The sequence below is a fragment of the Serinus canaria genome, chromosome 1, assembly GCF_022539315.1.
Source record: "Serinus canaria isolate serCan28SL12 chromosome 1, serCan2020, whole genome shotgun sequence".
NCBI lineage: Eukaryota > Metazoa > Chordata > Aves > Passeriformes > Fringillidae > Serinus > Serinus canaria.
The window spans coordinates 53,652,356-53,667,358 of NC_066313.1; the positions used below are offsets into that span (position 1 = coordinate 53,652,356).

Genomic DNA, 15,003 nt, shown 5'->3' on the forward strand with positions numbered 1-15,003 from the left:
ACCTCTTCGAGAGCCAAAGAAGTTGAATTTGAGGAACAGGAGCAAAACACTCAATAATTATGTTTGTACTTGATGCAGATAGCATTCCAGTCTTTTCCTCTTCAGGATAACATTTCTGGCACCTGCCACACGGATATGGCACTGGGAGTATTTCAGCTTGGAAGATAGCTCGGGAGGTCTCTAGTCCAAGCTCCTGCTCACAGCAGGGTTAACTATGAGCTCTGAGCAGCTTACTCTGATCTGTAAGCAAGGTTGGAGACCCCACAACCTTCTGGGCAACCTCTGGGCCTCCTTCCAACCCTGATAAAAACCAAGACATAGAGTGCAAACCCCACTAGGGCACACATCTAAAGAAAAGTGAGCTTGCTTTCTCTCATTTATAGGTAACCTCTGTGGAAACTGGCTGACAGATCAAGGATGGTGAGAAGTGACTGCAGAATTGGTTAAGTTATCAATGCCCTGAGGAGCACTGCCTGCAATATTCCAGGAGTAAGAACAGACTGGAAAAGAAATGAGGTCTTAGGATGGAAGGGGAATGCACACAGCACAGCTCAGAGACAGGGAAGGAGGTGAAAACATAAGAGGAAATCTGAAGTTACAGAGGTTGATGACAAGAAAACAGGAGGGTCGGTGGGGGGAGTGGAGGAAACGCAACATAGACAAGAAACCCTAGTGCTTCTGGCAGGGAAGAAAAGAGAGGTGTTCAAGCTGCTAGAGATGGAAAGGATAAAAGCACATCAGAGAATCACAGAATATTCTAAGTTGGAAGGGGCCCATACAGGGGTTGAACCCAGGGCCTTGGTGCCACACTAGTACATCTGTAGTCACTGCTGTAGGTGCAGTGTCCAGGCTCCTGAGCCACCGAGACTCATCAGTGCTAAAGGAGGGAGAGCAGAAAACTGGTACTGAGGGAACAGAGCATGGTGAAGGATGCAGGAGCAAAGGGAGGATGTGCCTGTCATGAACCCTGCAGGTTTGCTCCTTACTCTGGGAAAACAGCAATGTCAAGATCTGAAGAAAGGGGAAAAACCACCATATGTGCATCACGAGAAATCTGGTTACAGCCGTATTCTACTCTAACCATGCAGAAGCACCAGGAACTTTCTGCAGCGCAGTGCCAAAACCGGGCTAACACGGATGAGGAGAAAGCGCCTGCTCTGTGTACCAGCTTAGAGCAGAACCCCCTACAGAGGCACCCTTCAGCGGCGTGCTTCACCGAGCAACGCAGCGACGGCCAGTGTCACACGCCGGGCTGGCCTTGGGGACGCTCCCGGTGCCAGGGGCGTGTCCGGGGCGTGTCCGCAGGGCCTGGGCGGGGCACGGGCGGCGGCGCCGGTGGGAGCGGGCGGAGGGGCTGCGGCTGCGGGAGCGCGCCCGCCCCCCGGCCCGGCATCGCCTGTTGCTGCGCCGCTCCTCGCTGGTAACTATCCTCTGTAATCGTGCTTCTGGATGGAGCAGGTGGTGATGGTGGTCCTTGTTATTGTTTTATTGTTATTATTGCTATTATTATTATTATTATTATGTCCCCCTCGGTGCTTACGAAGAAAGGATTAAAATTAAAGTTGCTATGACGCGGACTCCTCCGGGAGCAGTTACCGCTCTTTGGGGGAGCGGCGGGCGGGGGGGCGCCGTGGGGACCGGGGGGCGGTGCGGGAGTTCCGTGATGGACCTGCCTGCTGCGGGGAGCGGTGCGGGCATCCCGGGATGGACCTGCCGGCTGCGGGGAGCGGTGCGGGAGTCCTGGGATGACCCTGCCTGCTGCGGGGAGCGGTGCGGGCATCCCGGGATGGACCTGCCTGCTGCGGGGAGCGGTGCGGGCATCCCGGGATGGACCTGCCTGCTGCGGGGAGCGGTGCGGGCATCCCGGGATGGACCGGCCGGCTGCGGGGAGCGGTGCGGGCATCCCGGGATGGACCGGCCGGCTGCGGGGAGCGGTGCGGGCATCCCGGCATGACCCTGCCGGCTGCGGGGAGCGGGGGAAGCGGGGCTCTGCTGTCGGTGCCACGCTGTGCCCCAGCACGGCGGTGCCGCGGACGGAGCTGGATGGGGTAGCAGGTGTAGAGCTGGTGCTTCTTCGTGCGAACCAGGTCGAGCTGAGCCAAACCTTTTCAAATTAATCTCGGCTATGTAATTACTTTGAGAAATGCGCCCGGCACCGCAGTCCTGATTCAAGCAAGTCCCATTTGATACGGTGTAATAGAAATTTTAGCTGGGTACAAAGTCTCTTGAGGCTGACTGACAAATGCAGGATAGGGCAGAGACACAGGAGAGGGCAGGGGTGAGGGTGGGATACTGAAGTGGAGGCAGTTTTAGCATCTCTGATAACTGAACATGTTCTCTTGAGGTCGCATTTAGGGACTGCTGGGTAGTCTGCATCTGTGTTCTGTGAACATTGACCACCCACTACAGTTTTCTCTGTCAAAGAATGCTTGGCTCATACATTTAATCTTAGTATTTATTTTTTAAATTCACTTGTGTCCAATGGGTCCCACTAAAGACAACAGCTTTATAGCTGTAATAGTTTTGAAAATTTCTGAAGGGCACTTCCCGTGCCTCGCTATGGAGATGAAGAAGCTGGTTTGCATGTTGCAGATGACTCTGCTGTTTGTCTCCTGCCTGCAAGGTTAGCGTTTCCCTACCAGGCTGGCAGCAATCAATTTCCCTCTTTCCTCTGCTTCTCTCCTTCCTTTGCACGTATTCCACTGCATAAAGTGAGTGGAATAGGCTGAGGGGAAAATTTGGATGTCTTTTCTCCAAAGAGTCTGCGTAAATGAAATTAAAGGCATGGCTGCAACATGCATAATAGGTACCAGAGAGGGATTATTTAATACACTAAAGCATTTACATTTTTCTTTATGTAATCATCATTCAAGGATCAATACAGTGCCCGAGTGATTTATTTCATCATTGGCTTTTGTGCTTAGCACTGCAAAGTTGAAAGGAAAACGCCACCACAAACAAATCCAGCACATTATCTGTGTGGCACTTGGAACCAGGGGCTCTCCCCTGCTGGGCTGTGAGCTCTTTTGGGCAGGAGTGGCAATGCTGGTGTCTGCACCATGGAGCTGCCCCTCCCCTGTGTGGTGCTTGGGGCTGGGGTGACACCTCACGTGTCACCACCCTGGCAGCCCTGTCTCAGGGAGGTGGAATTGGGGTGTTCATGTCTGCCTTGGGGTGAGCATCCAAACCTGGGAGCCCAGGCACACTCCTGAGTGTGCTGCTCAGATATAGCTGCATGCACTGAAGATGGCAGCCTCAGGAAGTCCAGGAGGATACCCAAAGGGTCCCAGAATTCTCCTAATGAAACATTTTGCATGTGTTCCTGCCATTGACAGTGAAATACTGGGTTGCAGACTTCCCTTGCAGGTAAATGTAGAATCAAATGCAGGAGAATGACTTAGGCTTCCCTTCCTGAGGAACTTTTGCATCCTGTATTTTATAAGGAGGATGAAATTTTGTTCTTATATGGATTTCTGGCCACACATTTCAAGGCTACTGTGGGATTGTTTTTATTCTCCTTTCAGATGAGAGGAATAAGGTGGCCTTTGTGTCTGCAGGATCAAAGCCTGTCTTTTTTTGTTTCAGCATAAAAGGTAATTTCAAGAGCTGTGCTTAAACCCCCAGCTCACTCAAAGGTTTGTGTGAGTTTTCCCTGGTGGGAAAGGAGCCCTCTTCCACTTTCTCTTGCAGACCCTTCCCACAGTGATGGCAGGGGCCATGACAGCAGGTGGACAATGGCACTGCCATCTCAGCAGGAGTCTGGTGTGACAAGGCACATGGGAGGGTCTGTGGCCTGGTCCCCAGCAGTCTCTGTCATTGATCTCCACTGGAGCGCTCTCTTGGGTAACTGGTGGGATGCTGCTGCTGCCATCAGCATTGCTACTTCCAAAGCATTCCTGTAACAATTGGTGAGATGCAGTAACTGTGAATGAGAAGATCAGCAGTAGGAGCAGTCCAGCACCAGAGTGTGCTGTACAGGATATTCCTGAGCTAGACAACAAGAGGAAACTCAGATGAGACTTCCTTCACCACACTACTGTGGCAGGCAGGGTTTCCTGGCCATTAATGCTTTCTCACAGCCCATGATGGACCTGCAATTCCTGAATTTTCCCATGTGCAACGCACGCTTCAGGTGGCCCTTGATAAAAAATAAATCCTCAGAAAATGCTTGCCCTCTGATCATCCATTGAAATTCAACAAAATAAGCAGTGACAAGGAACATGGACAGGGTTTTGTGGGAGCACATGCTTGGAGATCAAAAGGAGAAGCTCAGAGCAAAATGTCTTTTTTTTCTCCACAGGCACATGTGTAACCTGTACTACTGCTAAAGAATCAGATTTATTTCTTTATTTATTTATTTTATAGATAACCAGCAGGTTTTTCTCAGGAAAATGCAATCATTCATCCAAAACTATAGTCTCTTCCTTGTCATTAGAGAATCCATGTTTCAGTTTTGAGGGATGGATGAAATAAGTACCATTTGACAGTGTGGGTTACCAAAATGGAATGAATTTCCCCCAGAATCTAGGGCCATGCTGCTGGTCTTCCTGCTGACCTTCAGCATTGGCAAAACAGGGAGCACTTGACTGGAAGATTCACAAATAGGTAACAGCATTACAATCTGGACTCAAAGGATGGATTTCTAAATTGATGGTGGACTCTGCAAAGAAAACATACTTCTTTTCTCTCAGTATTTTGCTTTTACCAGGCTCTCCCTGTGCTGCTGTAGGCAGAACCTCTCACCCAGCCAAGAGCCCTGATGTTGGTCTCACTGCATGGCCTCCCTTAAAGCCTGAGTGGAATGGGGAATAGCCCTGATGTGCACATCTGCAGCCTGCAGGCTTCCTCTTTTTCTTTCTCCCTTACCTTGTAACCTGGTGACTCTGAGTATTTGCAGTGCGTTCATTTCCTTCTCACTTACAAGAAGACCTCTAGTCCATTTACTTCTTATGGGAAGAAAACAGCCCACTTAATCAGCATTTCAAATAAACCCCAGTTTTGTATTTTAATCTGTTTTAGCCATATTTAATCAGTTTCTATTGTGAACATCCTTCTACTTTTTTTCCCCCTAGGGTTTTGCTCTGAATCAATATTTAACGTATTTGCCTAGTTTAAAATTGATGTGTCTGTGTTGGTTTTCATTATTGACCCTTCAATATTTACTCTTCCTTTCCTGTTGTGACATTTTAGCACTAGTAGTCCTTTATTAGATTGTGACTGTGTACCCTTGACTTCTGCTGTTTCAGGAAGCCACTGAAGTTGTTTGCAGGGCTTTTTCTTTAAAGAAAATCTCAGAAGAAGGCCAGCACATCTCATTTTGCTCTTGCAAGCCCTTTCCTGCAGAAAGTGGACTATTTTAACTGGGAGCACTGATAGGAATGAGCTAAGTAAGCATGCATTTACATCAGAAAAGTTTCCTTCCTTGTAGAATTGAATTTTAATGTGACCCACTGAGTATGAGGTTTGGGTAGATGAGCTCCAAAGTTTCCATCCCACCTACATATACACAGTCTTTTCTTCTCAACTGTGTACCACAAGATGGAAAAGCGTGGTTAAAACTCAAGTATCAAAATATTTGGGGAGAATTATGTGGCAGCACATTTAACATTTACATCACATTTTAATCAGCAAGTCCAAAAGCTTTTGGAAAAGGAGGTCAGCGTCATTCTGGAATTGATTTTCCCAAAGTTAAAGCACCGTAAATGCAGTGGTAAAATTATTTGTTTCCAAGACCTGAGTACTTTACAAAATGTGTTTGTTCCTCTAGACAGAAATAGCCATATTTCTTATAATAGTGGAATTTCTTTCCTCATTATAGTTCCTGTCACCGTGCTGTTATGTTGCCTAACCTTGAAATGAAAGCAGTTTTGTTAACTTTTTACAAATGCTCCTTGCCTTGTTGGGATTGAATTGCCTGTCCCTCTCAGGGCAGATAAAAAACCCCAAAAAGTTTCATTTTCTTGTGTGTACTAGTAAAAGGGAGCCAGTGTGCTGGGTAAAAGAGGAATAGAGCAGGAAAAAAAATCTCAAAAAGAAGCCAGTTACTGCCTTTTTTTTGTTGTTGTTGTTGTTCTAATAGTTTTATATGGTCATCATTTTAGGTAGCAAGGAAACAAAACCCAGTGTCTGCTCTTAAGCAGAAGTTTCAAGTTGAATCACTGAAAACATATCTTAAAATAGTATCTTTAGAAGTAACTTCTGTGTTTCATGATTTTGTGAAGAAACATGAGAACGTTCTCTGATTTTTATATAGGAAAATTCCTGAATGATTCACTTTAGGAAGTTGTCAATGTAATTTTTCTTTTGCTTATTGGAAGAACTCCAAAGATGAAATTTCAATATATATCACAGATAAATTCTCCTTTGCATTTACAAAAAACTAAACTATTTATGTCATAAGTCAAAATCTCTTTTAATTAAACATCTTTTATTCAATCTTTAAATTCAGAAGCATCTGTATTATGCATCAGCAAACTCTTCTATCATTTTTGCCCTGTTGTTTTCTATACAGTCCTTGTTTGCATGACATTCTGTAAAGGGATGGTTTTTTCTCTCCTTGCCCTCCCCATAGGTGTGCTGTCTTTTTATACAGGTGGGTGTCATGAGCTCACTCTTCCATTTCTTTATCTGTACCCAGGTCAGAGTTTTTAAAGGAAAACTTAGATTTCAGATTACCTGTTTGAGACATCCAGGAATTCTAGAATTTCAGTTCAGCCAGGGTTAAAGAAAGCAGCAAAGGAACATGGCTTGGGTTACATTTTGCAGTCACACTGAGGTTGTTTGCATGTCAGTGTCTTGGTCAGCTTGGCTCTAATGAGCAAAGTTAGAACTGTGATTAACACAGGACGTGGGAGCAGGGACATGCAATGAGCAGCAACATCAGTTCATTTTTTTTACCCTATGAATGAAAATGAAGTAGTTTATGTGTTCTTAAAAAAACCACCTACTTTCCCAAACAGCTCTTGTCTTGGACCCAGCTCATCAGGAGGAGTCCTCACTGAATGCTCTGCTGTAAGGCTAGGCAGAACAACTCCTGCTGCCTAGGAAGTGTTGCAGTAATAACATGGAATCACATGGATAGACCATGCCAGGGGGAAATGAGGCAGAAAGAGAACCACCATGCTGCTCCCTTCCTGATGAGGAGAGGCTGATGCCCACTGAAGGTCTCCCATGCTCGTGAAAGAATGTGTCTCATAACCATCATCAACCTTTAAAAAGCTTTTATTTAAAAAGAAACTGCCTTTGAATGTGTGTGTCAGTAGGAAGCCTGGGGTTTGGGTAGTATTGAGGTGTCAGTATGCACAGGGCATTTGGGATGAATAATTTAAAAATTCCTGCAAGAGATAAATACTATTTTGCACAGTTTGCTTCTTGATGATGGAAAGTGCTTTACACGATGAGGCAGTTATCAGTTTCTTTATTCTTATATTGCAAACACAATTCTTACATTGCCTGTTTGCCTCAGAGAGATTGCTAGGTCATAAAGAGATAGCAAAGGAGAGATACTTCCCAGAAAATGAGGAAGAGATTTATAGTCAATTCTAGAGAGAAAATGTCCTTACCGGAGATCCCTTAGACCTACAGGATAGATGACACCTTTTATTTCTGGCTTCTACTATCAGAAGGAATCAAAATATTTGTTAATATGAATCACACTTTTTAAAACAAATAGCATCCTTCTCCTTCCTTCTTTTCATTTTGGGCATTCATTCAGTTAAAAAGGCAGTGCAGTCTTAATATTGTGATATGCCAATGAGCCCCAGTAATTTTGTGTGAATGCTACACACTTAGATGAGAAATCAACTTTTCAAGCAAATTCAAAAGCAGCCCTTAGGTGAAGGCTGTCATTTTACACTGGTTGTCAGATAACCCTTGCTTGCTGCAAAGTTGTGAGTGCCCCAGTATTTGCCTGTGTGTGCAGTTCTTAAATCCCAGAGTCCAGACTTTGTCAACATCCCCTTTCAGAATTACGTGCCCAAGATAGACAGGCAGAAGGTCAGAAGAGGAACAACAACCAATAGTTAGAGTCAGGCCTCTGTTTCAAACAGTGAAAGGTCTCTTTTGGACAAATGTTTCAGAAATGTGTCTCTCTTTTATTTTTAAATTATTTTTTTTTTCTGAATGGGAGCAGTAGAATATATGAGTTGGCGGCAGCTCAGTTGAGCTAGCTTCTTTAAGCAAACTCAGATTTTTCTCAGAATTTCAGAATTTCTGCACTACTGTGCCTTCATTGTCTACATGCACATATTTAAATGGGTCTTTGCAACCAATGGTAACCAGAAATCCTAGCAGCTGACCACCATGTATCTGCCTTGTATTTATCCTCTTATCCTTCCTCAGAGACTTGTGGTGGGATGTGTGGGCTCTCTTGTGTTGGCCCAGGTGCACAGAATCTGTGCAGTGGCATTGTCCCAGAAATTTTGGGCAGAACCATGGAATACTTTGGATTGGAACAAACATTTAATCATCACCTAGTACCAACCTCCCTAGCATGGGCAGGGACACCTTCCACTAGACCAGGTTGCTCAGAGCCCCATCCAACCTGGCCTTGAAAATTTCCAGGCATGGGGCATCCACAACTTCTCTGGGCACCTTGTGCCAGGGTCACACCACCCTCACAGTAATTAAACTCTCCCTAATATCTACTCTAAACCCATCCTCTTTCATCTTAAAGCATGCCCTTGTGAAAATTTCTTCCCCAGCTGTCTTGTAGGTCCCTTTAAGTGCTGGGAGGCTGCTAGAAAGTATTCCTGGAGCCTTCTCTTCTCCAGGCTGAACAAACCCAATTCTTCATAGGAGAGGTGCTCCAGACCTCTGATCTTCTGTGTGGCCCTCCTCTGGATTTGTTCCTGCAGGTTCATGTCCTAATGTAGGGGTCCCAGCTCCAGAGCTGAAGCAGCACAGGTAGGGGTCTCATAAGTGGAGTAGAGGGGGAGTGTCACCTCCCTTGGTGCTTCTTCTGATGCAAACCACAAGCACACGGCCTTTGCTTAAATGCCATCTTATTTTGCAAAGGCAGGTAGAAGACCTGCTGAAAAGATGTCCTTTGGTAAAAGCTGGGGTTTGAGAATGCAGGTATCTTGTGCTGGGAAGGGAGGCCATGAAGTGTGAAACCCAGAGCACTAGGAATATTTCTCTGTCTGCTCTGGGGTGTCCTGACCCCCAGGGGAGCACTGACTTTGACCCTCATTCATGGAGAAATTTCCTAGACTTCAAGATAGACTAGAACCCACAGAAGTGTGAGTAGATTATAGAGAGTAGTGTAGGTGTGTCACTTGGTGAGAAATTTAGGTTTTGGGATTTTTAGTATGTTGTGGATGGAAGCAAGGGGGAGGGCACAGGGTGTCATCCTGGGTTTCTTCTTCCTGCTTCTTCTTCCTTCTTCTTCATGGGCTTGGGTGGCATTTTGTAATTGGGCAGAAAATCCACATTGCGGGCTCTGTGGGATCAGTTATTGGGTTAAAAGGGAAAATAAACCAGGTGTCAGCTCTTAATTGGATAGTTTAGTCTTAAAAGACCTTGGAACAAGAGATTGTGAGCCATTTTGTGCCTTCCTATGAAAAGCTGCCAAACTCATGGTTGTGAGACTGTTTTACTGATAAGAAATAATAAACACCTGAGTCTGAATATGAACTACCATCTCAAGTGCCTTCAATCCAGACCCAGAGAAGCCAATAATGAAGTTTTGATGCAAGGCTGCAGAGCAGCTGGTGCAGGGGATCTCAGTAAATGCACAATAATTTCTTTCTCATTCATGAGTTTGCATCTCTTGCACTCACTGGAGGAAGACACCCTTGGGCACTGGGTAGCTGTAGCATCATGATTCTTGTGCCTGCTGTTCCCACAGTGCTGTGTCCAGAAATTAACTTGGCAAAGGCATCCCTGGGCTTTAAGCAGAGAATGCCCACGGTGCTGAAATCCCACTTTTACAATCAAAACCAACAGCTCCTCAGCAATGGAGGAAACAGAGTTTGCAACATACAGCTGAGACTACTGTGGAAATGCAAACAAAACCTAAATCTAGTCTTTGCAAAGGCACCTGCAAACCCTCTTGTTTAAGTGGGATTTTCAAGCCAGAGTGTGTCCCGTGCAGCTGGGGATGCATTACAGGGTCAGTGTGCTGCTCAGGAGTCTGGTGGGTCTTACTTCTCTGGGGAAGGAGTCAGGAAGAGATGGGGGGGGGGGGGGATTGTTGCAAGCCATCAGAGCCAGACCCCAGTTTTTCTTCCTCTTCCTGTTGCAATTGCGAGAGGAGAGAGAGGAACCAGACAAATTGGTGGGATCTTCTTCAATGTGAGATCTTTGGTGGCCCTGCTATAGTTTGGTGTTTCTGTCCAGTGCTTCTGACAGCTAAAATGGATGTTTCATTACACAGCTACTCACTCATGTAATATGTAATGCTGTGAAGAGCTGAAGAACATACCTAGGTAAACCTAAACCTTAGACACCTTCCAGAGTAATGCTTAGAAAAGGATTTAGAGTTCCTGTCCTGTCAGAAACTCATCGCTGCTCACGTGAAACTCATAACTGAGCAGGTGGCCAAGGACACAGAAATGCCTGAAGGAGCATTAAAAAAGAAAAAGCACGTTTAACCATCAGGCAGACTGCTCCTGCCACTCTTGACACTGAAGCCTCTTTCCCTTGAGCTATTTGATGATTTGTGCTACTCTTTTATCTCAATTCACCCCTCCTGTGTGTCTGACCTTTAGCCCTGGCTAACAAAGTGGACTAAAATAAAAAGTAAGGATGCTCCTTCCTTTTCCCCCATGCTTTGCAACTCTCTGAATGATGGCAGAGCAAACCATTCTTCTGTCTGTCTGTTATGTCTGGTTTCTCTTACCTGCTTCTGTCTGTCATCTGGCAGAGTGCAAGACCTTTGGGAAACCTATCTTTCTTCTCCTCTGCCTTTCTTCAGTTCCTGGAACCACAGTGCCTGGAGTCTCCAGGGTCTTTTGTAGAAATCAGCTACAGGAAAAGAGAAGACAGAAAGATGTGAAGGAAAATGTGAGCACCCAGGAGCATTCTGGAAAAAAGTTTTCAGCTGCATTACACATTCCTCTATGCTTGATGTGCTGGCCAGGGAGAATGGCCAGCACTTCACAGTGGCTGGGGCCATTCTCACCCTCAAGCAGCAGCGTGGCTTCCATGCCTGGTCCCAAGTTTTGGGGTGGACTCCTCAGCCAGTCTGTGCATGTTGCCTATGGCAGCTGCGTCAGTGGGAACATGGCCAGCAGAATGGGACTGGGGCAATCCCAGCCCCAGGCTCCCTGCACACCCATATCTTGCCCTTGGCACAGCCCCAGCTGCCTGGCCAGGGGCAGGGATGGTGACCATGCCTCAGTTGTCCACTTGCAGATCACATTGGCCAGTGGTATCATCTGCAGAGATTTCCTTCATCCTCAGTGTGTCCAGGGGTCTGAATCTCGACTCTTTGGGAACAGCTGAGCTCAGAGTTGATGGAGTTTGCCATTCATTGCATGAGGCACAGATAAATATCCAGGAAGGGGCTAAACAGATCTGCCTGAGCTCATCTCCAAAGCCACCCTGCTCACTTGCTCAGCTGTACCACGAGGAATGGGAACTGAGCAGCAAAGCCAAGTGGGGACAGTGACACTGTCCCTTTTGGGGTTTTGGTTTAGGAGATGGGCTGTGTGCACCTGTTCCCTTCTGGTCAGTGAGTGCCTGGGAAAGTGGATTTCACTGATGGCTTGGGGTGTCCTGCAGAGATGCCATGGTCTGTGCCTTGCTTCTTGAGCTGTTTATACAGGGGATTTTTGGGCAGCTCACTGGAATAGTTTGGGGTTTTTTCCATGCTTTGTGACAGCAAAAGAGGGGAAAGTGATCACTGTGTGTGTCACTTGGATAGCACAGAGCTTTTCTCCTGGAAGGCCTTGGTTTCTAAGTTTCTGACACCACACACACACAAGGATCAATACAGGAGTTTTTGTTTGCTACTGAATTGTTTAACATTTCAGTTCCCCCTGTGCCTCTTGAACACTTTGTCAAAAGAGCAATTAATGCTTGTTTCTAGTTTGTCTTTGAGGTATCATTCCAGCTAAAGTTTTGTTCTCTTTTTCAAGAGCAGTCCTTTAGGGGCTCTTTTGAGTCTTCTGACATTTAAAAACACACCTGATGTCTTTGCCTCATTAGCTTTCAGTGTGCATTGGCCACAGCAGCCCAGAAAATGGAGCAGGTAAGTGAGGATGCAGAAACAAGGAACTCCTTTGCTTGTCTGTGGATTTGCTCTGGATGCTCTACTCAGGCAGCTCCTGGATGATACCCACAGGGAGCAACACAAGCAGCATCTCTGGGATCAGACTCATGCACCTGACACGTGTCTGACAGCTCACCATGGTACCTGGTGTCGAGTGGTGGATCTCCAGCTCTCTGTGCTCCCTCAAAAATCTTTCACTTCTGCAGTGAGCAAAATTCAAGTCTGGTCTTCTCTTTTGTAACATGTGACTTCTTGCAGGATTTTGTAGGGGGATAGAATATAAGAAAATAAAGATAGTGTGGAAAGTAATAGTACCCCTACGGAGTTGCAGCTGGGTCAATTATCAAAGATAAGGAACAGGCCTGACTTTAACAAGCCACAGCTGTAACCAGTGAGAAGAAAAGTGCTATAAAAGAGTGGGGTGGCTCCTTGAGAAGGGAACTGGAGTCAGTTGGCTACTTTGTGAGGAAGGACTCAGTGCTCTGAGGAGCTGCCCAGGAGAAACACCAAGAAGGTATGAGACTTTTGCAATAAGGAGACAACAGCATGGAGCCCCTGCAATAAGATGGCAACAGGATTTCCAACTTAACAACTATCCCAATATCAAGGGTCTTCCTGACTATATTCTTAGCCAGGTGCTAAATATGTTGTTTGTTAAAACTTGTTCAGGCTGCCTCAAGTTTTTGCTCGGTTGTGTCTTGGCCACCATTGCTGCCAAAGCCTGGCTGCTGCTCCAGAGAGAGGCACTTTGAGAAGAGGAGCATGCCTTTGGGGGATACCCTTCAGCTGCCTTGCAGGGATTTTGTCTTCACATCTCTTCCAGCCTTATCTCAGTGGATCTTCCAAGAAATATCAATGCTGACCAGTTGGAGAGGAAGGTGTTTGGCCATGAAGATCAATTTTAAAAGAACAAACCGAAAAATCAAGGAGAAGCTTCTTTTTGCTTGCTTGAGATAATCAATGCTGATACTGAGAATATAAAGGAATCATAACTGAGTTTTTTTGTGTCAGCTATAATCAGTGTTTCTCAATGCTAGAGCAGCATTTCCCCCTTCTAAAGCCTTCCCCCCCCCTTTTTTTTTTTAATTTACATGGAAGAGGTAAATCCCAAATATGAGCTCTGACTCGGAAGTCTAGTTAATCACTAAGTAAAAACATTATGAGGACTAGATTTGTTCACATTCCTTTACAAAACTAGAGATGTTACAGGTAAGAGTTTGTTGGATTCAGGGCCTTTGTGAAAAGCCTGACCTCAGGTCACAGAAAAATAGAATAACAAATTGGAAAAGACCCTTAAGATTAAGTTCAGTGGTAAAGCAAGCACTGTCAAGTCCACAATTAAACCACTGCCCTGAGTGCCACATCTACACATCTTTTAAATACCTCCAGGGATGGAGAGTCAACCACTTCCTTAGGCAGCCTGTTCCTGCCAAGGGAAGAGATTTTTTCCTAATACTAAAATAAACCACCCCTGGCACAACCTGAGGCCACTTACTCTTGTCCTGTCACTTGTTACTTGGGAGAAGAGATTGTCCCCAGCCTGGCTACAGCCCCCTTTCAGATGGTTGTAGACAGATCCCTCCTGTGTTTGATTCCCATATGATGCCTCCACTAGAGAAGACCCTTTTTTTTTAAAAAAAAAAAAAAAAAAAAAAAAAAGGTTGGTTTTTTTTTTTTTTTTTTTTTTTTTTTTTTTTTTTTTTTTTTTTTTTTGTCTTCCTGCAGCTTCAGTAGATGCAGGGCATGCTCCTTCTGAGCAAAAGGCTGACACCCAGCACAGGGCATGGACAACCTAGGGCTGGCTTTCACCCTTCACTGCAGGAGGATGGCAGGTCCCCCTGATGCAGCTGATGCAGCTCCAGAAGCAGGACTGGCTCTGCAAACACAACCATGGCAAGGCTGGAAACAAAACCCCTTTGGTTTGGCCATGCAGGGGGAAATATTTTTTTTCAGATGTGCTGTAGAAACCCAGCAAGTTCCTTCTGTGTTATGCAAAATTTCCCCTCCTGACAGGGAACTAATAACTTGTAAGTGTTTCTGGGCAGCAATTCCAGTGCAAAACTTAGGCTTGCATGTGAGAAGCTGCAAATAAGAAAAAGAAATTCTCAGCACAGTCACAAATTTTATGAGGAATGCTGGCCTCAAAGCTTGACAGCAAGCAAGCAGAAACTGCCAGGGTAGGAGTGAGGAAATGACCAGAGGCAGATGGAAAAGCAGAGGAAAAAAAAAAAAGAGAAAATGTGTAAAGGAAAAATGAGATAATAAAGGGAAACATGCCAAAGAAAGAGGAAGATATACAAGAATATAGTTTTTTTAAAAGCTGAGAAGAAATAGAAGAAAACTAAGATAAACACAGAGCAGACAGCCTAGGATGTAAAATTTCTAAGCTTTGAAGTCCCATAAAGTCAGAACATAATGACAGAGTGTTCAAGGAGACACATGCAAGTGAACTCATGTGCACATGACATTCTCTTCAGTCCTACAGGTATTTGTGTGCAATTTTTCATCTGGATCCAAAGGAAATTGAATTATTCTTTCTTTGCAAAAAGCTGCCTGCTGTTCAGGAGAACAGTGTAATTTATAATCATAGTGGTTTTTTTCTCCTGCCATGGCTTGCAGCAGAAGACAGGTACTTGAAATTCTAGCAGTGGGCTGGCAGTGCCTGAGTTTGCAGCAGAACAGCTTTGTCTTGGCTGTGACAGCCACCCCGTGCAGGGCAGGGGCCCTGGGAAAGCCCATTCTGCTGCTCTGTCAAAACAGATGGTGGTTCCCTCACCAAAAACTGAGTG

At 45.6% G+C, this 15,003-nt stretch overlaps 1 protein-coding gene across 1 annotated transcript in view; it reads left to right on the plus strand.

Annotated features, from left to right (window-relative positions):
• The first annotated feature begins 1,313 nt into the window (after window positions 1–1,313).
• LCP1 (lymphocyte cytosolic protein 1) overlaps window positions 1,314–15,003 on the plus strand; it is a 50,461-nt gene continuing 36,771 nt past the window's right edge. The window contains exon 1 of the mRNA XM_018908661.3: window positions 1,314–1,420. The gene's annotated coding sequence lies outside the window, so the exon portion shown is untranslated. The remainder of the gene's footprint in view (window positions 1,421–15,003) is intronic.